This window comes from Rhineura floridana, chromosome 2 (genome assembly GCF_030035675.1).
Source record: "Rhineura floridana isolate rRhiFlo1 chromosome 2, rRhiFlo1.hap2, whole genome shotgun sequence".
Taxonomy (NCBI): Eukaryota; Metazoa; Chordata; class Lepidosauria; order Squamata; family Rhineuridae; genus Rhineura; species Rhineura floridana.
In genome coordinates this window covers 6870313-6897596 of record NC_084481.1, presented here as the reverse complement: position 1 = coordinate 6897596, position 27284 = coordinate 6870313, and the positions used below count along the sequence as shown (strand labels likewise).

Sequence of the window (27284 nt, the reverse complement as noted above, 5' to 3'; positions counted from 1 at the left end):
GAATCCTAGAAAGACAGAAGCACTGTGGGTTGGTGGTTCCTGAGTTCGGATAATTGGTCAGTTGCCTGCTTTAGATGGGGTCGTACTCCCTCTGAAAGAGCAGGTCCATAGTCTGGGGGTGCTCCTGGATCCATCTTTGTCACTAGAGGCCCAGGTGACCTCCGTGGCTAGGAGTGCCTTTTATCAGCTTCAGCAGGTAAGACAGCTGTGGCCGTTTTAGACCGAGATAGCCTGACCACTGTTGTCAACGCACTGGTAACCTCCAGGCTGGATTACTGTAATGCGCTCTATGTGAGGCTGCCCTTGAGGTTGGTCCGGAAGCTGCAGCTGGTGGAAAATGCTGCGGTAAGACTGCGCACTGGGGCAAGGTATTGCCAACCTGTCACCCCGCTGCTGAAAGAATTGCACTGGCTGCCCATTTGCTACCGGGCCAAGTTCAAGGTTCTAGTTTTGGTGTACAAAGCCCTATACAGCTCAGGACCAGGATACCTGAAAGACCATCTTACCCCTTATATACCCAGTCGATCACTGTGCTCTGCAGGTGAGGAGCTCCTGCAGATACCATCTTAACAGGAGGTTCGTTCCGCACAACATAGGAAATGGACCTTTAGTGTGGTGGCACCTACCCTGTGGAATTCTCTCCTCTTAAATATTAGGCAGCCGTCATCTCTGTTATCTTTTTGGCGCCTTTTGAAGACTTTCCTCTTTCAACAAGCCTTTTCAGTTGAGACCTATCCCAGTCTGCATCTGTGTTGGAATTGCTTTTTAATATATATTTTTTAAAAACAATATGTTTTTAACCCTTTTTGAAAGATGTTTTAAAAACTTTAAAAAAAAGGTTCAAAGTTGTTTTGTTTTGGTGTGTTTTAGGGTCTGTTTTTATGATGTTTTGATTTGTTTTTAGTGCTTTTGTTTGCAGCCCTGGGCTCCAGATGGGAGAAAGGGCGGGATATAAACCAAATAATAAACAAATAAATAAAACTTGAGCATTTATACTAGTGACTGTAATATAATAGGCAGCTGCCTTCCTAGACTCTAGCTGCTTAATGCATAGTTCTTCAGTAGCTGTTCCACCTGGCAGTCAAAAGAGAGAGAAAGTAAATAATGAAGCCTTCTCCTCCAGCCTAGCCGGCAGTAGTTATTGCTTCCCTCCCCCCCCTCCCAGAAGTATCTCCATCAGTGACCATTGCATTGGGTCATTGTGCCACTTTAATTGGCTTGTTTTCCATTTCCTTTGTCCATCACTTCTTCCCTTTGTTTTATATCTTTAGATTGTAAGCCATTTGGCAGAGATGACTATTTGAGTCTTTGTACTGTACTTGGCAGAATGTTAAGTGCTGTCATCATCATCATCATCATCTTAAGCCATCATATTATTATTACTATTATTATACACCATAACCATGGGTTTATATGAATTCATAAAACTATAAATTATCTTAAGCACCAACATAAACAAAATAGGATATGTGTAGGTTGGAGCTTCCCTTATAACAGGTGTGAGTCCTCCAGATGTTGCTGAGCTACAGTTTCCATCATATCTGGCTATTAGCCATGTTTGCTGGGGCTCTGCTGGCTGTTTGCCAGCAGCATTTGGAAGACCAAAGGTTCCCCACACCTGCCTTATAAGAACAACAGATTTCAAAGATCGCCAATCATTTGATATCTATACTCCTCAAATGCATCGATTCCCCTTTTAAAGAAGGAGTGCAGACCGCACAATCCATAAAACATTACTGCTGAACTTTAGTGTTCCCTTAGCCTACAAGGGGACTCCAAGCTTCTAGCCTCTCCTTTGCATCTAGCTTCTCCTTTGCGGAAGATGCCTTGATATCAGAATGTTCATAGAAATGTTGGGTTGAAGAAGTGGCAGCCAAATCAATAGAAACATTCCAGATAATGGCAGCTGGGTTCTGTGATACTAACCTATGATGATGATGATGATTACCCAGCCTTCACCAATTGGTCCTAGGACGGGTCACAACAATATAAAATACATTACCACAATTGCTTCATCCCAGTTTAAGCTGGACAGAGTGGGAGAGCCTCAGCTGCTGCTCCAAAGACCAGTTGATCAAACTTCAGTTCCAAACTTACATCTGATTCCCTTCTGGAAATATGTTAATAGCCTTTCAAACTTCATTACAATATTTTTGATGCAAAATGTAATGGATGATTTGGCTCAGCGCATGTGGCCATTCTCTTATTAGTATTCTGGAGCAAGCTGTCAGCTAATTAGGTTCTCAAAATGTGAACTACATATTGAAGAAGTTGGGAGAATAAATAAGAAAATTGCATAAATATCAGACCTACTAAAGTTTAATCTGTTGCAGGAATTCCCCAGCAAATATGCTAGGCTTTTAAATTTAATTAATTAATTTTTAAAATCACATCTCAATATGTTATGATATTTTCAAATGCTATGTATGGGATACCCGGAAGCACCTTACTAACCCTACTTTACAAGCTTCTTTGCAAGATCTGCCTTTTTCAAAGTTCTGTTTTATCCTTCTGACCCCCACATGATATGTTAAAAATAATGATCTTCTCACTTAGTTCTCTCCAACAAACAGATGCTCTCTGGGTTTAGAAGGGCCAGGGATATATGGGCATGATTATTTTTGGTTTACATTGACTTCACATCCAATTTGGGGTATGTACAATTTTTGAAGCTGTAGAGAATAAGAGACTACTAAGCCATGTATGGAAGAACTAGCCTAGTAAGTGCATTTTATGCTGTCCAGCACCAGCACCTGTTGGCAAGTACAGGGTTCCTGAGAGTATTTTTTCCATGGCAGAGTTACAAGGCCAAGACGCTCAGAGTCCGTGCAGATCTCAAGGACAAATATCCAAGGCAACCAGCTGGCCTTATCTATAAGACTTGGCAGATCTGGCCAGTTGGTGTGGGGGTCGAGGAGTTTGTACAGAGAGAGCTTGTGATATATTCTATTGTCAGTAAAGTGACTCTTAAAACTTATTGCTTGTCCGGCTCATTGCTTCAACTGGCATCCAGCCTGTCACTATACTGTTCTGCATCCTGGGCATCTGCTTGCGCCAGATACAACATCCAAATTGTGGTAGCAGAGGATGGTTTCGATGCGCAGACGGATGTCCGAAGAAAAGCCAAAAGAGGAGTAAAGAGGACAAGCGTGTGAAGAGACGGCGAAACCGAAAGCTGATCTGAAAGCTGTGAAAGAGCCGTGGGAAAAACTTAACTGAAGGACAGAGGTGAGAAGCTCTAATTACAAAGGCGGTGAACTGTGTAAAGTGAAAGTATGTCTGTTACGTTATCGGCTGGGATTCCCTTGGAAAGGCTGACAGGGAAAAATTATGGCACTTGGAAACAGAGAATGCAGGCTTTTCTAGTGAAAGAAGACCTGTGGAAAGCTATCGCAGAAGACCCACCCGCCGTAGTGCCTATTCCAGCAGATTGGAGAAGGCTGGATGAGAGGGCAAAGGCGTTAATTGTTCTTGCTATTGATGATTCTCAATTTCTGCACGTGCGTGATGCAACAACGGCAAAGGAAACCTGGGAAACTTTAAGAAATATTCATGTGAAAAAGACTGCCAGTTCTAAAATATATCTTGCCAGAAGATTGTATCAGATGCACTTATCTGGAGATACAATCATGTCAGAGCATTTGTTGAAAATAGACTGTTTACTGAGTTGTCAGAACGTGAAATTGAACATTCTCAAACGCAAAAAGTGTATATCACATTAGCTTCACTAGATTCAAGTTATGATAGTCTGGTGAGCTCTTTGGAAGCAACGGACGATGCAAATCTCAATATGGATTATATAGAAGGAAAACTTTTACAAGAATTCCAAAGGAGGCAGGAAATGGCAAAGCAGGAAAAGACAGAGTCTAAACACAACGTGGAAAAACAGAACAACAAAGCTGCACAAGAGAGACTGTATGGACAAAAGGCGTGTTATTTTTGTGGTTCCAGGCAACATCTGCAAAGGAATTGTGAAGCAAGAAGAAGAGAAAGAGGAAGAAAACCATGTGTACAGGTGATCGATGCTAGTAAGAATAAGCAATGTATTAACAATGAGCAGGGAAATAACTGTAAAGATTTATGGGCAATTGACAGTGGGGCAACAAATAGTATAATCAAAGATAAATCTATGTTTCATACATTTTGTGACGTAGAGGATCATGTAATAATGGCTGATGGATCTAAGAAACAGATCAAAAGTAGGGGTACAGTGAAATTAGCAGGTTTCAATACCATTATGACAGATGTGCTGTTTGTTCCTGATATCGAATGTAACATTATGGCTGTGTCGAAACTCAATGAAATGGGGTTTACAGTAATGTTCAAAAGGGGTTCAGTGCATGTAATGAGAGGAGAAAAAATATTCATGAAAGGAATAGTGAGGAACTCATTGTTCTTCTTACACGTGAAACAAACAAATCATGTACTCATGTGTGCTAATAAGAAACCCCATAATAATTGTGTTCATTTATGGCACAGAAAACTAGGCCATATAGGATATGAAAATGTGGTGAAAACAACAGAGAACAGTAATGATGTGACATTGAGAAACTGTGAAAAATATGTAGACTGCCACGTGTGTAAACAAACTAGGGCAGTTGTGGCTGCAAAGAACAAAGAAGCCATGCCCAGCACAAATGCACCTTATCAATTAATACACGTGGACTTAGTGGGGCCATTTCAACCTACTCAGGGGGGTGCAAGATATTTCCTGACAATAGTTGATGATTTTTCAAAATTCTGCACTGTTTATTTACTAAAAGCTAAAAGTGAAGCTGCAGAGAAACTGAAAAGATTTATTACAAAAATTGAAGTGCAGTTTGGTGTCAAAATACAGAGAATAAGATCAGATCAAGGAGGAGAGTTCTTAGGACACTCTTTTACTGAATACTTGGATAAAAGAGGAATAAAACAGGAGTTAACAGCCCTTATAGTCCTCATCAGAACGGGTTAGCTGAACGCTGGAACAGGTTGCTTCAGGACTCAATAAGATCAATGCTGTGTGACTCCTCTTTAACACAAGGTTTCTGGGGAGAGTGTGTTCTGTATTCAGCTTACATTCAAAACAGAATATTCCATAAGGCCACTGGAATGTCTCCTTATCAGAAATTGTATGACAGAAAACCCAGATTAAACCATTTGATTAGGTTTGGAGCAGAATGCTGGGTACATGTTCCCAAAAATAAAAGGACAGGGAAGCTGCAAAGGAGAGCAGACAAAGGGTACATGCTGGGATTTGAAAACACGTATTACAGAATATGGCTGCCAAAACAAAGGTCTGTAGTGTTAAGCAGAAGCGTGCAAGCAATAGAGCAGGATTGGGAAGAGAAAACATATGTGGAGTTGGGAAACACTGAAGTTAGTAATGAACAAGAACAGGCAGATACAGTACCAATAAAACAAGAAGAAACAGGCAGCAGTAGTGAATTGAGTTCTAACTCTGAGAGAGAAACAGAGGAATCGCCTGACACAGACACAGACACTAAGGCAGAAATACAACCACGCAGATCAGAGAGAACAACCAAAGGTATTCCACCTGTTAGATTTAAAATAAATTCCATTAAACATATAGACTTCAGTGACTGGAAAAAGTGGGATGATGGAAATCATGAAGAGTAATGAAATATAATGACAATAATGCTGAGATTGCAATGGAGTAACTGTCTTACAAATGAAAGTGATGTAAACTGAAATAAAAGGAAATGTATCAGAAGTATAAAACCAAGAAATGTAAATGTAAATGACATGAAAAGAAGTGAAAATGTGAATCTGTAACATAATCTGAAATGTATTGTTGAAATGTGATATAATGTGTGAAATGCTAAGCAAGAAGGCTATGGAAAAAATAGGTGGGGGAATGTTGGCAAGTAAAGGGTTCCTGAGAGTATTTTTTCCATGGCAGAGTTACAAGGCCAAGACGCTCAGAGTCCGTGCAGATCTCAAGGACAAGTATCCAAGGCAACCAGCTGGCCTTATCTATAAGACTTGGCAGATCTGGCCAGTTGGTGTGGGGGTCGAGGAGTTTGTACAGAGAGAGCTTGTGATATATTCTATTGTCAGTAAAGTGACTCTTAAAACTTATTGCTTGTCCGGCTCATTGCTTCAACTGGCATCCAGCCTGTCACTATACTGTTCTGCATCCTGGGCATCTGCTTGCGCCAGATACAACATCCAACAGCACCAATGAAACATATTTATTTTATTTTTGGCCAGAGGTCAATCTGTAGGTGCACTTGAGCTTCTGTGCTTCATCAAAATTCAACTGCAAGGGAACCCCTAAACAAGAACTGATCAGTCCCACAAATACCACAACACATTCTTAACTTGGTGGTGCTAATAGATATATGAGCTGGTGGATGTGCAAGGTGTGCACTATTGAAACATGACTGAGTTGGTAATGAAGACCAATTCACTTGTTTAAAAAGTGGGACAAAATATTACAACATAAGAGCCCAGCTATATCATGTCCATCTAGTCCAGCACCCTGTTTCCAAATATAGCCAGTCACATACTTGTGGAAGCCCACAGGGTATGAAAGCAACGTTTTCCCCACCTGTTATTTCCCCCCAGTGCCTCAAGTATACCATCTCTGAACACCGAGCCATCATGTTTAGCTATTATGACCATCTACTGAAAGATCTATTATTCATGCATTGGGCCAGCCAACTTTTAGAGCCATCTAGCATGGCCACTGGACAATAATGCTGGCAACTGCTGGGGATAGTTTGTGTTGTATGGTGCTGGCTGTATCAAAAGCCAGAAAGAGCAGTAAATTACAGATTGGAATGTTCCCATATGAATCAGCCCATTAATTAAGACTGTTGAGGCTCTTCTCTGGGTTCCTCTGTCCATCTAAGCTCAGGTGGGTGCTTACTGCAGAGAGGATCTTTTTCTGTGGTTGCACCACAGCCCTGCAATCCCTTCCCTAGAGCAGCCTTTGCCAACCTTTGGGCTCCCAGAGATTGTTGGACTAGAACTCCCATCAGCCCCAGCCAGGGTGGCCAATGGTCAGGAATGATGGGGTTGTAGCCCAGCAACATCTTGGGACCCAAAGGCTGCCCTAGAGAGGTCTGCTTTATGCCATCATTACTGTCATTTAGGAGCCAGGCCATTTTTTATGTTTGCTGGTTTTATTCTGCACTGCTGACTTAGCCTTGTTTTCATCTGTCTTTATTGTTGTATACTCGTTATAAACTTTTGTAAACTGCCTTGTAGTTTTTTTTTTTATAAATTGAAAGGTAGGGTATAGTTGTCTTAAATAAATAACATGATGCAGAGTTCATCATAACATGTAGCATGAGTGGAACAGATAATTAGTAGATGGGAATATATGCAGCAAAGAATTTTATGACACCTTGAAGACTTACTGATTTATTGTGACATAAATATGTATGGGTCATCGCCCACTTCATCTGGTCCATGAAAGCTTATGCCATGTTTAAAAAAATGCCTTTAAGGCTCTTGTGTTGTTTTTGCTGCAAAGTAGTGGGTTTGTCCTGAGGCAGTCAATGCTGGATCAGAGTTTGGGAACTGGACAAAAGAGTGTTAATGCTTCTGGATGGATGGTTGACGGCTAATAGTCATTGATGGATAGAAAATAGCTGAAGATTCCTCCAAAATTTTCCAAATGGAGAAAGCCATTAGCTTGAGAAGGTGACCCCCCTCAACTGAAGGGAGTAGGATGACCTGGGGTCGCACTCGAGAGGACAGTATTTGAAGGGGCTGCTTGGTCCAAGTCCAGTTTAAATATAAAGAAGTGAGAGCAGGAAGAGCCTTGAAGCTGCACATGAACAGGTACCAGCACCCAGATAGTAGGCTGAGAAGGGACGTGGGCCATCTGGTCACAGTATTTGCCACTATGGTGAGATGTTTTGTATTTCTTTTTAAATTATAGCAATTATTTCTAAATTTACATCTAGTCATAGAAATTAACATAGCATATGCTTATTTTATGGAAATCTGCGCCTTTTGTCCACTTTGTTTGGTAAGTGTATGTATGTTGAACAATAGTGTTTTGGGGGCAGTGAAATGTATTGAAACTGTGGGGTTTGGGGACAGAGGGAGACAGAGATTGAGCTGAGCTGAAGGCATTTTAAGGTGCTGGGGTGCCTCTCTGGGAGATGAGCAGTAGATTTACTGCTTGTTTGGCTCCACCCACGCTCTATTCACATATTTGTAAATGAATTAAATATTACAAACCATGCGTCTCCACTGATCTCCCCACCAAAGGAAGCCAAGCCCTAGCAAATTGTGCCCCAGTATGCTTTTCCCTACTTAGAAAAACTGAAAGACAGAACTAATAATAGTACTACTATATTTGTAAATACTCAGTGACTACTAGGATATCTTGGGGGGAAATGCTGCTGTTAACATTCCTTCCTATGTCATAGACATAAAAATGTCCGCAAAAAGCTGCTGAAAACAAAACGTGTTGCACTCTGACATGAAAAATAAATTGGGAAAGAAAAGAGGCCATGGCAGGCAGACTGTCATGCAGCATTTACTATTGCAAACATAATAATAATCAGTGATCGAAGAATAGGGGTGCCCTGTGCCTATCTTTGTAGAGAGAAGATGAATTGAGAGCTGCCACTGGCAGATGGGAAACACTACAGGTTGTGATCAAAATATTGCATACCAAATGCTGTAACAAGAGGGAGGCAATTAAAGTAACAGTTGTGGCCATGCTGGTGAAGGAGAAGTGAAGTGGCAGAAAGTAGGAAAGAGAACAGAAATTAGAACAAGGGAACTGACGTATTGCAAAGATTTTGGAAGTAATAAATAACAATCTCTTTTGCTAACACAGCTTTAATTGCTTAAAAATCCATTGCAAGCTTTTGAACAACATGAGGTTTCTTTATTATACAGCCACAAGAGTTTTCATGGCGATACACAGAACAGAGAGAAAGTGTGAAAAGGGGGGGAAATCACCATATGCTCAGAGGCACGTTATCAAATTCTTCCAAGCTACATAAGAAGTGGATTGGACTGTGAAAGACCAATTCAAATTGTGTTTGCATTTTGACAAATTTGTGGGGCAGTCCAATATCTCAGAGAGGAGGTCAGGTCTCCTGCTCCCCTGGTGCATTCACCATAGTTGCCCAATTTCCTTGCTTTTTAAAGTTTGATAGAAATATCTGTGGGCTATAGGTACGTTCTTAAACCGCAAGGTTTTTTTGCCTATTAATGAATCAGGCATAGATGCTGGGGGCACATTAATAAATGGGATTGAATAGAAGTATGTCTTTCCATATCCATAATCCGAGTTGCCATCCAGTTAGTCTGAATTCAAAGGAGGGATGATAGATTTGTTGTTTAAGAGTAACATTGCAAAACAAGCACAGAAACTTTCAAATTAAGTAATGTTGCTAGCTAAATTAGAGGCTGATTTTTCAAAACACACAAGATAAAGTAAAATTTGGTTTGGCTGCATCATCTTATGATGGGAAGCAATTGCATTGTGTCTTTTGAAGACACTGATCTATCTGTTATTGTGATTCTAGAAAGAGGTAGTGTGTAATTTGAATTAAAATCTTATTTTCAATAAAAAGTCCTTGCTGGTTGCACAGGTAGCTGCTGCAACACTTGTCTCCTAGTGACAGCTGTGCTTAGAGAATTTGTCTTGGATATTTGATAACATTGTGGAACCTTGGCACACTCATGACTTACAGCTGAATTGAGACAATTGATTTCTTCTAATGTACAAGGAATTAAGAAGTTTTTATACATATCATGAAGCTGATTTATACTCAGAACATTGGTATACGTTGGTCTAACAAAGTGTTTTCTACTCTGGCAGTGGCTCTCCAGGCTCTTGGGGGAGGTTCTTTCCCTGACTTGCGAGCTACCGGGTCCCTTTTTAACCAGAGATGCCAGGGGCTGAACCGGAGTCCTTTTGTATGCAAAGAATGTGCTCTGACACTGAGCAATGGCTCCTAGTCCTGTCCTAGCAAACGTGATCCAATACTGGTAATACTGTGCTGCATTAAAATTCTTTGCAGTTCATAATGTGATGATACCAAATTCCCAATTGTGGGAGAAATAAAATACAGGCACTTTTCACAAAACACAGATTGGCCACACTCTGTTCATTGTGGTCGAAACTGGATGTGGAGTGAGTGTAGCACAAGGCTTGTTTGGGTTTTCTTTAGCAAGGAGATGCAGGAAAAAAGAAATATTAAGGAGGCACAGTTTAAGCCAGAGGTAACCAATGTGGTGCCGTCAAGATATAATTGGTTCCCACCTCCCATCATTCCTAGCAACTATAGTCAATGATCAGGGATTATGGAAGTTGTAGTCCAACAAGAACTGGATGGCACCATTTTGACTACCTCTTGTTTAAATCCCTTTAATTCCACAGGAACATAGTAAGCTGCTTTATACTTAGGCAGACTATTAGTCCATCTAACTCAGTATTATCGACACTGACTGGCAGCTGCTCTCCAATTATCCAAATGGGTCTCTCCCAGCCCTGCTTGGAGATCCCAGGGATTAAACCTGGGATGCTCTGCCACTGAGCTGTAGCCCTTCCCTTGTTGGCTGCTTATGAAGGTTCCAGCGATGTCTGGAGAGAAGAGTGATAGCAGCAAACACAGGGGACATACTTCAAGGAGACACACAGGCCAAATCCTCATGCACTCCTCATGGCTACTTGTCTGCACAGCTATACTACAGCTTTCTCCGAGTGTATGCAAGCTGAGGGAAAAAATGTAATAAGGGTTGAAGAAGGATATGTGCCATAACTTCATTCTGCACAGGGGCCTTTGTGTTTTATAAATGTACATTAAATATTCTTTCCAGTGACTGACAGGTGGTGGTGGGGGGGGGATGTTGTACATGTGAAAAATTCACATAAAAAAAACAGGAATAGCAATTGCTTTAGAATAATGAAAAGTTTTATTGTACTTGTAGCTCTTTATATGTTTTATCACCTCCATCTCTAACAATATATATTTTAACAATGGTTCACAGACAATAGTATCAGGAAGGCAGCAAGTTTAAGAATTTAAAATCTCAAGCTGAGAGAGGCATTCTCAGTATGGCAAAATATACTGGATGTTACTCAGTGTGCTTGATGTTTCCATGTGCTGGGCATAATTTCCTAAAATGAAATAGGGGCTCCATTAAAAGGAGAATTTGACTGTGGTGATTTATTTTTATACAGATAATGATGTAGATGTTTGAAGTATTAGTAACTCTCCCTCACCCCACCAGATACGCATTCAACAGAACCTCCGTTCACCAAAATTATTTAAATATGTATCTTGACCCCAAATACATGGCAGATCTCATTGAGTGCAGCTGGGCTATTTTTATGTTTAAATGTAAAAACTAGGGGGGCTCTGCCCCCCTGCTTGCTTTGCTCGCCACCCCTCCAGACCCACACATCAGGTACCCCACACCCCATACACACCCCCAAACACACACACACACACACACAGAGGGCCTCCGAAACACACACTCACAAATGCGCCCCCCCAGGCACTCCGCTCCCCTCACCAACCCCCTCCTGCAATTCTCCCCAGTTCCTCCAGGCATTGGACCCAGTACTAATGCTCCTTGCCTGTTCCTATGCTGTGTAGCTGAGCCACGCCACTTTCCCCTCAACAAATTGCGCCACCATGCAGCTGCATGCAGTGCGTCTAGGCTGCCTTCCCACCTAGGGTGTTTACCTGCCTTCCACCCAGGCTGTTGCTGCTGCCACCACCACTACCCTCTGGCCGCTTGTCCCCCTGCCACTTGCCTGCTTGCTTCATACCCACCCACTCACCTTGCTGTCTCGCCCACCTGCCCACTGCACAGCTGCCCACTTTCCTTGCTGGCCCTACACCCGCCCCCCCTGCTAGCTTAGTTGCCTCCCACACCAGCCATCCTTGCTTCCCTCACACCCTCACCTCGCTTGCCACCCTGCCACTGTCCCCTGCTCCCACCTGATGCTGTGTTACAGCATGACAGCTTACGAAAATATTATACAGTTATTTTAGATAACTGCAGCTTTATCTGCTGAGAGACACTGTGCCTGCACCTGCACAGCATTGCTAGCTGAGAGGACACCTTCCTGATCCTTGCTTTAAGCATGCTTAGTGTTGGAAGAGACGGAATGAGCAGGAGTCTGGTAAGGCAGCAGGGCCTGATTGTATTGTGTAAAATACTGTAAGAGCCAAACCAGAGATGATGTTAATTGCGTGAACACAACGTGCACTTAGAAAAAAAGAAGTAAATAGCTCTCAGAAGACCCCCAAACAACATCAGGACCACAGTGGGTGGAGAGGAAGAGTTTAACCCATTCCCCTTGCCATACTCCCAACAAAAAACATTTTCCTGAAGTTAATATTTGCCTAAGGTCAGAAATCTTCACTGGTGCCATTGGAAGTTTTCCTCACAATGCAAATAGCAGCTTCAGAGTGGGGTGGGGCAGAGTGCTCTTGCACTCATATCCCGCTTGTGGGCTTCCAGTAGGCATCTGAGACCATGAGAAGAAGATGCCAGACTTGATGGGCTTCTTGTCTGATCCAGCAGATCTCTTCTTATTTTCTTATGATTTCTATTGGGCCCACAACTGAGGGAAAGGATTAAATTTTCCCTCCCTACCCACTGTGGTCCAGATGCCTCTCTCTCTCTCTCTCTCTCTCTCTCTCTCTGTCTCTCACTCACTCACTCACACACACACACACACCCAACAGATGCTATTTATTTACATTTTTTAAAAGCTTGTATGTTAACTGCATCCACACAATTAATGTCATGTCTAAACTGGGATTGAGAATATGTGTTTTAATGTTGGATAGTGCTGGATCGGGCATGAGACCATACTACAACTTGTAGCTTGTAGCTGTGATAACTTCCTAAACTGCTAATATACAGTACAAATTATTTACTAAAGAAGAAATAGAATGCACATTTCCCTGCACTAGCTGCACCCTCTCTCCAACTTTGTGTACCACCACTGACACAGACAGGACTCTGAAAGCAATATCTGGTCATGGGTCTCCAGTGGCTGTTGCCCACATTTACAAACAATCAAGCTGTGACGCCTTGCACCAGCCCTTATGAATTCTCACTTTGTATCTAATATGGCCCAACATTAGCATGTGCTGAAGAACCTTACTGATTCAGGGTGTAGTTATGTTGGACTTGCTCTATTTGCTGAATAATATATCGAATTAAGTAATAGCTATGGCAGATTGATCCACTTTAAGAAGATTGTAGAGGGATACCAGCTGGTTTATCTTATATCTGAATAATGCAAGTTTAGCAGCATGAGTGATGTCCTTGGAACGAATTATTTAATAGTGCTGGGAGTTTATATTTTAATCATACATCTAAGCTTTTATAACAAGCTGCATGGTTGTTTCAAAAATGAAGGAGAAAAAGACACTAAGACTGCAATCCAATACACACTGATCTGGGAATAAGTCCCATTGAACCCAATGGATCTTACTTCTGAGCAGACATGCATTGGATTGCATACTAAGACTGCAGTTCTAGCCCCACTTACCTGGGAGTAAGCCTCATTGAATACAGCAGGACTTACTTCTGAGTAGACATGGCAAGGCTTGCGCGAGTCTTTAGTATTTTCTTGCCTGTAGCAGTGCAGCATTCCTTGCCCTGATGACTTTATATTGGCATTTATGCCCCCTTAATTTAGCACTTTCCATATTTTCAGTGGTTAGATTGTGGAACAAAATTGGCTGCAGTCACGTCTATATATTTATACCAGCCTTTTACAAGCTTCAATTGATTCAACAGCTACAGACATTTCTGGGTTGGGATAGCCTGACCACTGTCGGCAATGTGCTGGTAACTTCCAGATTGGATTATTGCTCTCTATCTGAGGCTGCCCTTGAGGCTAACGCAGAAGCTGAGGCTAGTGCAAAATATGGTGGCTTGACTGCTCACTGGGGCAGACTGTCGCCATCATATTATCCCACTGCTGAAAGCATTGCACTGGCTGCCAATTAGCTAAGGTGCTGGTATTGGTGTACATAGCCCCATACAGATTAGAACAAGAACACCTAAAAGATCGCCTCATCCCCTACATACTTGGAGGTTTATACGTAAAGTTCAAATGCTGAACACCCAAGCTTTTGGAATGTTGTTTTTAGATTAAAACTTGTCCATTAGATAAAACTGCACGCTGTAGCTTAATTGCATGCTTTCCTTTCTTTGGTCACTTACATCCTGTATGTCTACTCAGAAGTGAGCCCTACTGAGTTCCAGTTGTCTTACTCCTAAGTAAGTGTGTAGGATTGCTCTCTTAAGTATAATTTCTGGTGTTCAGGCATGAGTATCGTTGCTTATATAGTCAAAATAGCACCACCTGCACATAAGAGTGACTGATGTTTCGGCAGGCTTTGCAGAGGTACACGTATATGCCTTGTGTGTGTGTGGAAACCCTAAGGAGGAACCCCACAAGCAGTTATATAAAAAACTTTTTTATGGTAGTACTCACCCATAAAAATGACAAAACATTTATGTTTGATGTATGTTGCAGATGTAAAAAGGGAAAAGGTATATTTGCCAATGTTTGGTGGCAATGTCCACATCTAAAATTAATGGTTGGTTATTGTTAGAGAGACTCCGTTAATCTGCATACAATATTATTAGGAGTAGACAAACAAGGGACAAGTTAGAAAGAAACATACGGTAGTAGTTGCTTATATATTAACCATGGCATGCAAGTCATTGGCAAAAGCATGGAAGTCAGTTAATCTACCAACTCTCCATTAATGGAAGCTGATGGTGTGGAACACCATGTTAATGCATAAGATTATGGCTTATAAATATTTGTTGGAAGGAAGAAACCATTCTACCAATATTGTTTAGGAAATATGGAGGTTCATTATACAGGTTTGAGTTGGTGTGTTATACATAGGATTTAACTTTTTAGTGGTCTTTGTTGATGTGTTTTTATTGTATTTATATTGAGTTTATTAATTTGTTAATATGATATGAAATTATTAAATAAAGCCTAGTTTTAAGCAGACAAATAAAAGATGACTGGCCATGCTCCGTGACTATGGATGGACTATTGTGGAGGGAAATGAAAAACTGGGTGGGATGAATAAATGTAATGGAGTACTGAGGGCATAGCTGACTGACAGGAATGCTAAAAGTGGGAGCACTCCACACTGTGACCAGTAGCATAGGGGTAAATTCAGAAGTGCAGGGTCCCTTCATGATAGTCACAGCCATGCCTCCTTCTATCCTTTTTTTTTCTTTGGCTGCTGGGTTGAGAATGAGATCCTCGTAAATACCTTCTTCCACAACAACAGACATTCCTAGGAGCCAATAAGCATAAAAGGGGAGAATATTAGCTGCTGAGAAGAGTCTTATCAGTGGCTGACTCTCTTTCACTCTGGCTCCAATCAGCAGGAAAGGACAAGGAAGCATGTTCGAAGATTCTTCTAAATGGCCAATACACTCACCTTTCATGCTCATTGGTTTGTAGGGTGCTGGAGACATAGGGACTAGGCTGGGACCCTGCTCCCCAAAATGTAAGGGTCTAAGTCCCCCCGAGACCCTGGACGACTACACTTCTGACTGTGATGTGTGCTTCAGATCCTCTCGTGTGTGTGTGTGTGTGTGTAGATAGATAGATAGATAGATAGATAGATAGATAGATAGATAGATAGATAGATAGATAGATAGATAGATAGATAGATAGATAGATAGATAGATAGATAGATAGATAGATAGATAGATAGATAGATAGATAGAGTCATTGCTGGATGGAGGGGCGGGGGATAGGTACATAATGGAGTGATAAGGGTTGGAATCACTGGAATGGAGTATGTTGGAATTGCCCCTGCAATGTTCTTGCTAGTCTGGAACCTTCATTTTCTAAAACACATACACACAGAGTATGAAAATGCAGTGGTAAAATCCTCTCACCACATCACCAAAATCCTCTAAACCACATCAAAATACACACATGTAAAAAGCAAGTGCAGCAGGGAAAAGGTGTCTGGCCTAATCTTCTGTCTGACCAGATAGCTTTCTGTTTTCAGGGAGCTTTTGAGATGGGGGTGCTTTTCAAAATACTAGGGCTGGTCCTACCATTAGGCAGAGTGCGGTAACTGCCTCAGGCAGCAGCTCCTCTGCCCCCGCCGACCGCCACCGGCCATTCCTCCTCAGCCCCTTGGTCATTTCTGTCTGTTGGAGGGCAGAGCTGTGTGCAGTACACAGTGTGCTGTGTACCCCACCCCCTGAACTAGTCTGCTAGCTTCAGGTGCCGTGGGGGATGTTGCCCCATTGCCAGTGCTGAAGTAAGATTCAACTGCCAGCCCAGACAACTTTTGTGCATGGAATGTGGGGGTGCACCTTCTTGTCCTTTGCCTCAAGCAGCAGAATGTCTTGGGCTGCTCCTACACAAAATGACCCCCTCCACACACACACTTGTTTTCTAGAGGGGACACAAACCCATCAGAGTGCTTCTTCCTAACTTCACATTTGGATCAGCTGAATGTTGTAAAAAGTTCCTTGTTTTCTTTGGTGCACTTAAGTTATGTGATGAAAAGTGCTGAGTTACCAACCCCCAATACACACACTTTTAAAAATGAAATATTGGCTTAAAGTTAATGTCATTAAAGTTTGGGTGCTTTTCTTTCAAGTCTTTATTTTTTAGCTGATAAGCCAGAATTGTTACTTTAAAAGGTTTAATTCAACAAAGGCCCAGATATCTGTTTGTCACTAAACATGCACATCCCAGAGTGTTTGGGTATGGTTGCTTGGCTTAAAAAAAAAAAAAGGCTAAAGTCCTTATTTTCATTATTACCCTTCCTTGTCTCCTAATACAAGTGTGACATCTCAATTTGATATACTTTAGCTGTTCTTAAATCATCTGCAAAGAAGCACAGAGCCCTGATCCAGGTCAGGAAATCAATATAAGGAGATATCCTCATCCATATTACGTGCTGAATCAAGAAATTGGGTGATGGGAGGTCTAAATTGGATGCACATCCAAATGAAAATGTTGACAATGCCTTGTCTTGCCTTCCCTTACTTTAATTAATTAGTGAGTTATTTAGCTATTTGATTGGATGTTCATTCCCATCCACATTCTCCTATTACTGGTCACTCATAACTACACATGACTATCAGTAGATCAAAGCAAAGACTTTGTTGATAGATAAGTTGTCAGTTTTCAGCCCCTCTTGCATTCAAAACGTAGGAGTTAGGGGATAAACTTTGAAAACCAACTCTGACAACAGCACAGTTAAAAACCTATACTAGGCTTGCCATGAGATTCCAGAAATATCCAGCCTTAGCAACAAATTCTGGGGTCTATCTCCATGAATTTGAGAGAAGCTTTTGGGGAGCTTCACCAAAATCCAGTCATGGATTTGGAAAGGGTTCCCTGAACTGTCATCTGACAGGCCTTTAATAGTCTTGTGCTAACAGTTGGCATTCCAGTAGGGACTGATGATGTCAGTGTCCCAGATCAATGTGCCCGGCTTGGACCTAGCAAGGTCTAGAGCAGAGCTGGTGCTGCCAGCCCACATAGGAATGAGAAGAAGAGACCATTCAAGATCTATCAAAAATCTGTGCCTCAAGCTACTGAAGAACACAATATGCATAAACAAGAAACGAACTTCCATTCAATTTCCTAATCTGAGTTTTCAAGGACTGGAGCCCAAATTAATTTCAAGCATGACTTTGGAACAGAGGGAAGGCCTGCATTTTTTACTTGCCTTTCCCTGCCAACTTGTTGGCATCAACAAGAGGCTGTCTGCCTTTCTGGTTTTCTTTTTCAATTTAATGTTATCTCTTGCTTTCAGTGTTGTTGTAAATTAAAATTAGTTCTTAACTTTATGATGATGAGGTCATTATAATGCAACTCTTTTGTATATTGATTACATTTGAGCTTCATTTGCTTAATGTGTCACAGGGTTTATTAGGTCTTTCCAAACATTCCTCTCAGTGGGGGAGGGGGGAACGAGAGTGGCAAAATAGATGGAGAACAGATGCTCAGCTTCATTTGAAGCAATTAACTGAAGTGGACTGAACTACAGCAATTTACACTACCTAAGGAGGACCTGTCCCATGAGAGCAAATGAATAAATGACGACTGGGAAAAAGAACTCAGCTCAGACTTTAAAAAACTGGAAGACGAGCAGCTAGTAAATACAAATCTGAAGTTGCCATTATGCCGGTCGTAGTGTTGCCAACTCTCTAAAAGGAAAAACTCTATAATGTGTGCATTATAGAGGTCAGAGGCATTATAGAGCGTGGTACTTCATGGAATAGGGAACATGTAGGCCTAGTGGTGAAAGGGAACAGGAGACATCGTTCATCTAAGGCTGCTATTCCCAACCTGGTGCCCTCCAGTTTTTTTGGACTACAACTCCCATGCTGGATGGTGCTGATGGGAGTTATAAGCCAACACAGCTGGAGGCCTCCAAGTTGGCAAATGATGATCTAAGGTATACAGATACATGTTCCAGATGCTCACATGTTCCCTGCTTCTAAGAAATTTATCAATACATGATAGAAGCCCAACAAAGATCAAATAGGGTAGCCACAACACCAAAAAGAGGAAGCACATCACCAAAGAAAGTAGACACGGATTTGCATTAAAAATGCCTGGTTTTGGAATTTGGAAATAATTACTATATTTTAAATGACTATAGAATACATCTCACCATAGCAGTGAAGACTGTAATCAGGTGACCTTTGTGTTTACTCAGTCTGTTCTCAAGGCACTAACTATTCATTGGCAACTTCAAAGCCCCCTGCCCTTCCTTCGAATGCCTTTTTATCTTGAAACTAGACTTATAACAGACAGTCCTTAAATTAGAGGACAACTTCAAGTAAAGATGCCCTCTGTAAAGTAGGAGGCCTAGCCACCCTGAGATCAGTATAACATATTATAACTGTGTCACAAGCACAAATTAGCAACTCAACGTAAAGCAGATAAGCCTTGCATCATATCATATACATGCCACAAAAGCATTCCGCATAAGTGTAAGAATTAAGTATTCACAAGACATTCTAGAAAGCTCTTTCCCATTTTACACATGCAGAAGTCTAAGAGTTTCTTGTCTGAAGGGCAATCAATGAGGCAGAGAACTCAAAATCCATGGAAAGATGACAGTTCAAATTCCTGCATTATAGGCCCCTTTCAACTCTACTATGATTCTATGAGTTCAAGAAAGTGTGGCAAGTGTTTAAATTTATTTATTAAATCAGTAATAAAATCCAGGGACCCTGTGAGAGAGAATTCTGTCATTTGCAGAGCAGAGCATTCAAAAAATGAGCCACAGACTACAGGTTATCACATTATAACAACCAGCCTTTTACATAGATGGAGGACTGGTGAAGTGCTGGATGCTGGAGGAGAGCTAATGTTGTCCATATCTTCAAAAAGGGCAAAAAGGAGGAACCGGGGAACTACAGACCAGTCAGCCTCACATCAATCCCTGGAACAACTCTGGAGCAGATTATAAAGCAGTCAATCTGTAAGCACCTTGAAAACAATGCAGTGATTACTAGGAGCCAACATGGATTTAGGAAGAACAAATCCTGCCAAACTAATCTTATCTCATTTTTTTATCGGGTAACCTCCCTTGTAGACTGTGGGAATGTTGTGGACATAATATATCTTTTTTTTATTAATTTTTATTCAAAATTTCAAAAAAAACAAACAAACCAAAAAGAGAAAAAACAAATAAACAAATTAATAACTAATACAATGAAAAGTATGTTGACTTCCGATTTGTCGTAGATCAGCTATAAGTCTATTGTATATAACAAACCTGTCCCTAAATATATTACAAAGTCACTTTCCTCCTCCAATGGTTATCTTAATTAATCATCAAATCTCATTAACATCATATCATTTTGTTCTTTCCACAAAAAGTCAAAGAGAGGTTTCCAGTCCTTAAGAAATATATCCATCGATTCTTCTCCAAATAAACATGTCAATTGACCATCTCTTCAAGTCTACTAAGTCCAGTAATTTCAATAGCTATTCTTCCATTATCAGTATTAGGTCCATCTTCCATCTTCCATCCTTGCACACGTAATAATCTTGCTGTCATAGTCATATAGTAAGAGTCTGATAGGAATTTCCTTCGTCACAAATATTTCCTTGCCGTCCATTCTAGATGTATTACTGAAATGTTGTTGTAATGTCATATCTCTGATCCTCCTTTTTTTCGGAATGCACAAGCACATCTCTTAAGAGTTTTTCCATTGTCACATATCTGGAGTTAATTCTGTAAACTTTCTCTATTTCAAGTTCCATCAAATCATTCCAGTCCATGAATTTTTTCGAAACATTGATAATTTTATCTCTGATATCTTCATCAAATCCTTCAGAGGTAGTGCTAAATTCCAAACAGTGATCTTTATCTCTAAGATCCATCACAGCCAGAAAGTCCACGTCTTTTTCCAATTCCACATTTGATATATCAATTCCAATCTCCAGAACTTGCACCTTCCCTTTAATTTTTATTTCATTTTCTATTGCTTGTCCAGTTATATCTTTGGTCTCATTTACCTCCTTTCTCATAGAATCCTTTATTTCTTTCAGCTCCTGTTTCATTTTGCCAAATTCAATTTTCATCTCTTGTCTGCCTTGTCTCAGTTCTTGTTTCGTTATCTTAATCTCCTTGATTGGGACAAGGAGCAAGCTATTATATCAGACGTCCAAGCAGGGTTCAGGGAAGGGGCTTCAACAATACACCGTTTATTCTACAGCACCTTATTAAGCATGTAAAGATGAACTCACAACGCTCTTTATATCTAGCGTTTATTGATTTCTCGGCCGCCTTTGATTCTGTTAACCGTCGTATACTCTGGAGTAAACTTGAAAAGGCTGGCATTAATAAAAGATTGCTTTGGCTTCTCCAATCCTTACATCAAGACATGGTCTTAAGAATTCGCTTAGGTCATACCGGTCGCCTATCGCAAAAAATTCCAATGAAGAGAGGAGTAAAGCAGGGCTGCATATTGGCCCCTTTCTTGTTCAACTTCTTTATTAATGATATTGTCCCGGCAATGTCCTCCCTGACTTTTTTTCCACCCTCAATCAAAGATAGAAAAATTCCAGTCCTTCTATATGCGGATGACTTACTCCTACTCTCCCAAAATAGGATAGGCTTTAAACGAATGCTCTCACATTTCCAGACATACTGTGCCGCTCAATGTCTTCAAGTTAATTATACAAAAACTAAAATAATGATATGCGGAAAGTATAACAAAGTCAAATCCATCTGGCGCTTAAATGGACATATAATAGAACAGGTCCAAACTTTTAAGTATTTGGGAATCTACATTAACAACAAATTGTCATGGGCTCAACAGTTGGCACACATCAAACTTTTAGCTCTTAAGGCCCTTGGTCTTTTGAAGAATTTTTTTTATTCCAAGGGTGGCCAACTGCTGAGACCCATGTCCAAACTTTACATATCAAAAATTCTTCCAAAAATCTTGTATGGGTGTGAGATCTGGGGCCCTTCCCTCCGGACAGCCCTAGAACCAATTCAAAACACCTTCTTTAAACAAATCTTAGGCTTACCCAAAGGCACCCCGGCAGCTTTTATGAGAATAGAACTTAATTCCCCCTCCCTAATGGGCAGAGTTGACCTAGCGTTTTTACGCTTATGGAAAAAATTCTCGGAGGCCAACTCACCCTCACTGGCCAAACTTTGCTGGGAGGTACAACTAGAAAAAGGGGGTTGGGCTAAAAATTTCTATGATCTGGGTATCCAGTATCTTTTGACCCCTCCTCTGCTCGCCAGTCTCAATCCAAAGGCTCTGTCTAACCAAATTTACGATAGTGATGCACAACATGACATCACAAGGATCGCCACTTCCCATTTTTCCAAATGGTTTATCTACATCAAACCAAATCATATATGGCCGCCCTATTTAGATGTCCTAACATGCGCGCCCCTCAGAAGAGCCTATACTGAATTACGTTTCCAGGTGATGCCCTCAAATTATTTGTATGGCCGATACTTAGGTATCCCACATGCTGAAAGGTTATGCATAGCAGGATGCAGAGTGCCAGAAGATCTAATCCATTACATGCTTGATTGTCCTCTATATTCTTCCCCACGAACAAAATTTTTAGCACCGCTGATTCCAATGAAAAATAACGACAATAAGTCCCAGATTTTGATTTTTTTATCTGCTATTCAGCCACATATGATAATTTCTATTGCTAACTTTGCTCTAGCGGCAAAGAAACTGAGAGCTTCTTATTCTGGGAATAGTTGTTAAAATCAATTTATTTGAAATTTTAATTTAAATTCAATTTAGGATGATTATTTTATATTGTATGAATGTATATAGTATTCTTGTTGTAACAGCCTATGGCTATAAACAACTTATTAATAAACTGAATTTCAAAGTTATCTTAATCTCATTCATTATTTTCTGGAACATATCTAGAGAGAAAACGCCTTCCTGTACATCCAGGGTCTCAGCCACTTTCTTGATTGTCATTCTTAAGACCAGAAAAAAGCCCCTTCAATTTCCATTATAGCCACTATTCTCAAGCAAAGAGCAATTTATTTCTTTTTCCAGCAACAAAGGAGTTAATATTCCAAGCCTGTTGACATCATCATCTAGACAGCACAAACTGCCTTATCTCTTATGTGACCAGGAGTGCAAAACAAATTTAGTTCACAGCATCAAAATAGTTAGTGGCATAAAGAATAAGCAGATTCGTCAAAATGAAGTAGACCAGAAAAAATAGTCCCAGACATAAAGTACTCAAATGTTCATATAAATTCGATTTTCCTCCTCCGATTAGATGCCCCTCATCCGTTTATATCTTTATAATGCTCAATTCCATGCCAGCTTTTTGCAATATAAACAAAGATAAGCTATTTCGATTTTCTTCCTCATTAATTCCGTGTATAAAAGAGAAAGGTATAACTCACCCAGGGATTTTTTGTTGCTGATTCTTTAACAAATCCCTTTTACTGTAACAATTTAGTCTAAATGATAAGAGTAGACAGAAGAATGCTTGCCTGTTAAATCCGTTTTTCTTTGAAAAAAAAAAGTCTCGCTTAGTCAGTTTGAGCTTGCTTGAATTCCCTGGCTCCGTCCGACGCCGCTGGCTACACCTTCGTTCATAGGCGATCCTAATGAATTCCAGTCCCCAACAAACACAACGAAGCTTCTGTGGATGATCTCTTCATTTCTCCCTTGCCTGGGAGAAAGTTTTTACCAGTCAAAAAACCCTTCTGACTGGTTTTAAAACTGAAAAAGCTTCCTCTAAGACGGGAGCTCATCTCAGAGGCAGTCACAGGCGGAGCAATCTCCTGGGAAGTCTGGACATAATATATCTTGACTTCAGCAAAGCTTTTGACAAAGTGCCCCATGATATTCTGATTAGCAAGCTAGCTAAATGTTGGCTGGATGGAACAACTATCAGGTGGATCCACAATTGGCTCCAGAATTGTACTCAAAGAGTGCTTACCAATGGTTCCTTCTCAAACTGAGTGAAAGTAACGGGTGCCACAGGGCTTGGACCTGGGCCCAGTGCTCTTCAACATTTTTATTAACGACTTGGATGAGAGGTACAGAGCATGCTTATCAAATTTGCAGATGATACAAAATTGGGGGCACAGCTAATACCGTGGAAGGCAGAAACAAAATTCAAAGGGACCTTGATAAGCTGGAGCATTGGGCTGAAAACAACAGAATGAAATTCAACAGGGATAAATGCAAAGTTCTACACTTAGGAAAAAGAAACCAAATGCACAGTTATAAGATGGGAGATACTTGGCTCAGCAATACATGTGAGAAGGATCTTGGAATTGTCGTTGATCACAAGCTGAATATGAGCCAACAGTGCGATGTGGCTGCAAGAAAGGCAAATGCTATATTAGGCTGCATTAACAGAAGTATAGTTTCCAAATCATGTGAAATATTAGTCCCCCTTTATGCAGCACTGGTTAGACCTCATCTTGAGTACTGCATGCAGTTCTGGTCTCTGCACTTCAAGAAGGATGCAGACAAACTAGAACGGGTTCAGAGGAAGGCAACAAGGATGATCAGGGGACTGGAAACAAAGCCCTACGAGGAGAGACTGAAAGAACTGGGCATGTTTAGCCTGGAGAAGAGAAGACTGAGGGGAGATATGATAGCACTCTTCAAGTACATGAAAGGTTGTCACATAGAGGAGGGCTGGAATCTCTTCTCGATTGTCCCATAGTGCAGGACATGGAATAATGGGCAGGAAGCCAGATTTTGACTGAACATCAGGAAAAAATCCTAACTGTTAGAGCCATATGACAATGGAACCAATTACCTAGAGAGGTAGTGGGCTCTCCGACACTGGAGGTATCCAAGAGGCAGCTGGACAGCCATCGGTCCGGAATGCTTTGATTTGGATTCCTGCATTGAGCAGGGGGTTGGTACTTATACTGATGGCCTTATAGGCCCCTTCTAACTCTACTATTCTGTGATTCTATTCTAGATACCTTCTCCTAGTCTGCATCTGCATTGTAATTGCTTTTAAGATGTTTTAAAAGATGTTTTGTTTAATGATGTTTTATCACTGTTGTTTGCCACCCTGGGCTCCCTTTGGGAGGAAGGGCAGGATGCAATAATAATAACAACAACAACAACAACTTATGGTCAAGTAAATTCTGTGCCCAGAAAACATTTGTCCATTGCACACTCCATCCCTGAATATACCCACAAAGTATTCTTACATATTTTTTCATAAGCTAAAATGAAGACCCACGGTTGCATCTTGTAAGGCACTCCCATTCCTCTGAGAGGCTCCAAGACTGTTTAAGTTGCTCTGCACCAGCAGTGCAGTTTGAAAGTCTCATGCATATCCCAGCTCTCTTTAGTTTAGTCCAGGGTGCCCATGGGCCATAGAATGCAGACACAATGTTCTCCAAAGTGTAACAGCACCAGCTTTTTTGGTCCAGAAAAGAGTTAGGAAAGAATTCCCTGAGAGATACAGCAAGTTGAGAAAGGGAGGGAGGTAAAAAATGAGATGAAGGGGTTGCCTAACACTCTAGGTCCAATGCAGCCATAAACCTTTGAACCCAAAACTCTTGCCAATGAAATTTGAAAGAGGACACATTTTTAGATGAATGTGCACCCAAACAACATAAGTGTCTTGTATATGTTGAGATATTGGAGAGGATATTGTAACTACATTTGTAAATGTTTAGCTGGTTCTCAGTGTGGTGCAATGTGTCTGTGTGAACCATCTATTTCATTAATAGCAGATTCTGAGACAGTAGCTTAAACTAGCCTCATAGTCATGAAATAAAAATGAGAATGGTTGCTAATCACTAGACCTCCCTGTTAATCCCACCTTTCTTGCAATGCAAAACTTTTAACAGACGTTGCGTACATCATAAGAGTATCCATGCCAGTACAGACTGATATGCTATGCTCCTAATCTAAATCTCTTGTTGTATGAGTTTATCTATATAATGATTATTGTGAGGTTAATCCCCTTTTCTGTGAAAAAGCCAAGCTCCCTAAGCCAAAGATTTCCTAGAAGTGAATGTTGATACCTGTGTCACATTAATAAAAGTCAGAGGAGGAAATTATACAAAACTGATATTAAATACCTCATTTTTGTCAGGCTTCTGCATCCTGAAATATATCATGCAAACATTAGGATTTCTGGTGGCAAGCAGTGTTTTCTGTCTTTCAGTGCTAGTCCTATGCACCTTGATCAACCCAGCTCAATATCACCTCTTGACGTGCAAATGCCTCTTGGCTTGATTCAGCATTGGCTTTGTAATTATTAATTTTCTTGGTGAGCGTTCAGAAAATGTTTGTCTGCTTTCCAAAAGTTCCTGGCTGGTAATATATATTGATGTTCTCAAGTGTTTGTGTATTGTCTTGTTGCCCTCTGGGAATTGTAGCTTGTTTTCACTTGCCCTGCATTCAGCCCATAGCACCACCCCTTCTATATACTCATCTGGGAAGATGGGACACTTTCCATTGCACTGTACAATTATGAGCTGGGGATTTCTTTCAGAGAATAGTTTCTGGAGATTATGTGCGTTTTAATTGTATTATTTATTATTTAATTGTTATGCAGCACAATCCTAAGCATTTGTTTTTTAGGAGAAAGTCCCACCAAGCTCATTAAGTCTTGTTTTCTAGTAATTAGATTTCAGCGTTGTGACATTTATATCCCACTTTCCTCCATGGAATAATCTTCTGAGGTAGGTCAGGCTGAAAGATAGTGACTGGCCCAAAGTCACCCAGTAAGCTTCATGGGTGAGTAGGGATTTGAGCCCCGGCTCTATTCTAGTCCAACCGTTTATCCACTGCACACGTGAATGCAAAATATTGTTGTACCATCTGACTTCATGTAATGCTTGATGACTAAAGTTGATAGTCTATATCACACTTTCCCATTGGGCTTACTTCTGAGTAGACATGAATAGGTTTGTGCTATGTAGGTCTGCCACACTTAAATTGCTCTTCACTTCCATAGAATATTGTCCAGGTTAGCTGTTGCTAAAAGACCAAGATGTTTCTTACCATTTCCGAAATGGGCCACGAGTACCATACGCTACAATTAAGCTTTCCTTTTTTGAGCACCAGCCTCTTTTCAGTGCTCCCCCTCCTTTTTCTTTCATTATCAACCCATCTTCAGTGCGGTGGTAGCAGCTATTGCTTTCCACAGGCCACTGCCAAAGTAGGCAAGAGGTGAAGCTGCTGCTGCCATCCACCATCCTACGTTTTGTGTGTGTATTCCAGGGTTTCCCTCTCCTCGGTATTGGAGTTTGGTATGTATTGCAGAGGAGTGTAGAAATGGTAAGATTAGTAGCTGAAAGAATAAAGAAACATAAGGGTTTATTACTCCTGTGAAATAAAACCATTCTGAGTACAGACGTACATGTGGCCATTATGGAGTCATGAGGTTAACAACACTAACACTATCTGGAAGGAGGAAGGAAAGCCTGAGAAAAACAATTTACATATCAATAAGTGGTTACTAAAGAAGGAATTGGCGAGGGAAGAATATGTTGCCTTTCTGTCTATTGCCCCTGACTGGTTCAGGTTATTTGTTACAAGCTTTGGTGCTTTAGTCCCAACATTCCCACCCTCTGCAATCGGTGGTAAGTACAAAACAATCATGTGAAATTCAGATCTCCTTTCTGCTTCGTCTTAGGGCTAGCTGTCCCCTTAACTCAGAGGTGGAGAAACTTTGGCCTTCCAGATGTTGATGAACTACATCTCCTGGCAGCCCCATCCAAAACAGCCAGTAGTCAAGGCTGATAGGAGCTGTAGTCCAGCAACCTCTGGAAGGCCAAAGGTTCCCCACTTCTGCCTTA

At 40.9% G+C, this 27284-nt stretch overlaps 1 protein-coding gene across 6 annotated transcripts in view; it reads left to right on the top strand.

The window, feature by feature from the left end:
• Nucleotides 1-27284, top strand: part of ERBB4 (erb-b2 receptor tyrosine kinase 4) — a 1247562-nt gene that overhangs the window by 838532 nt on the left and 381746 nt on the right. The gene's annotated exons all lie outside the window — the stretch shown is intronic.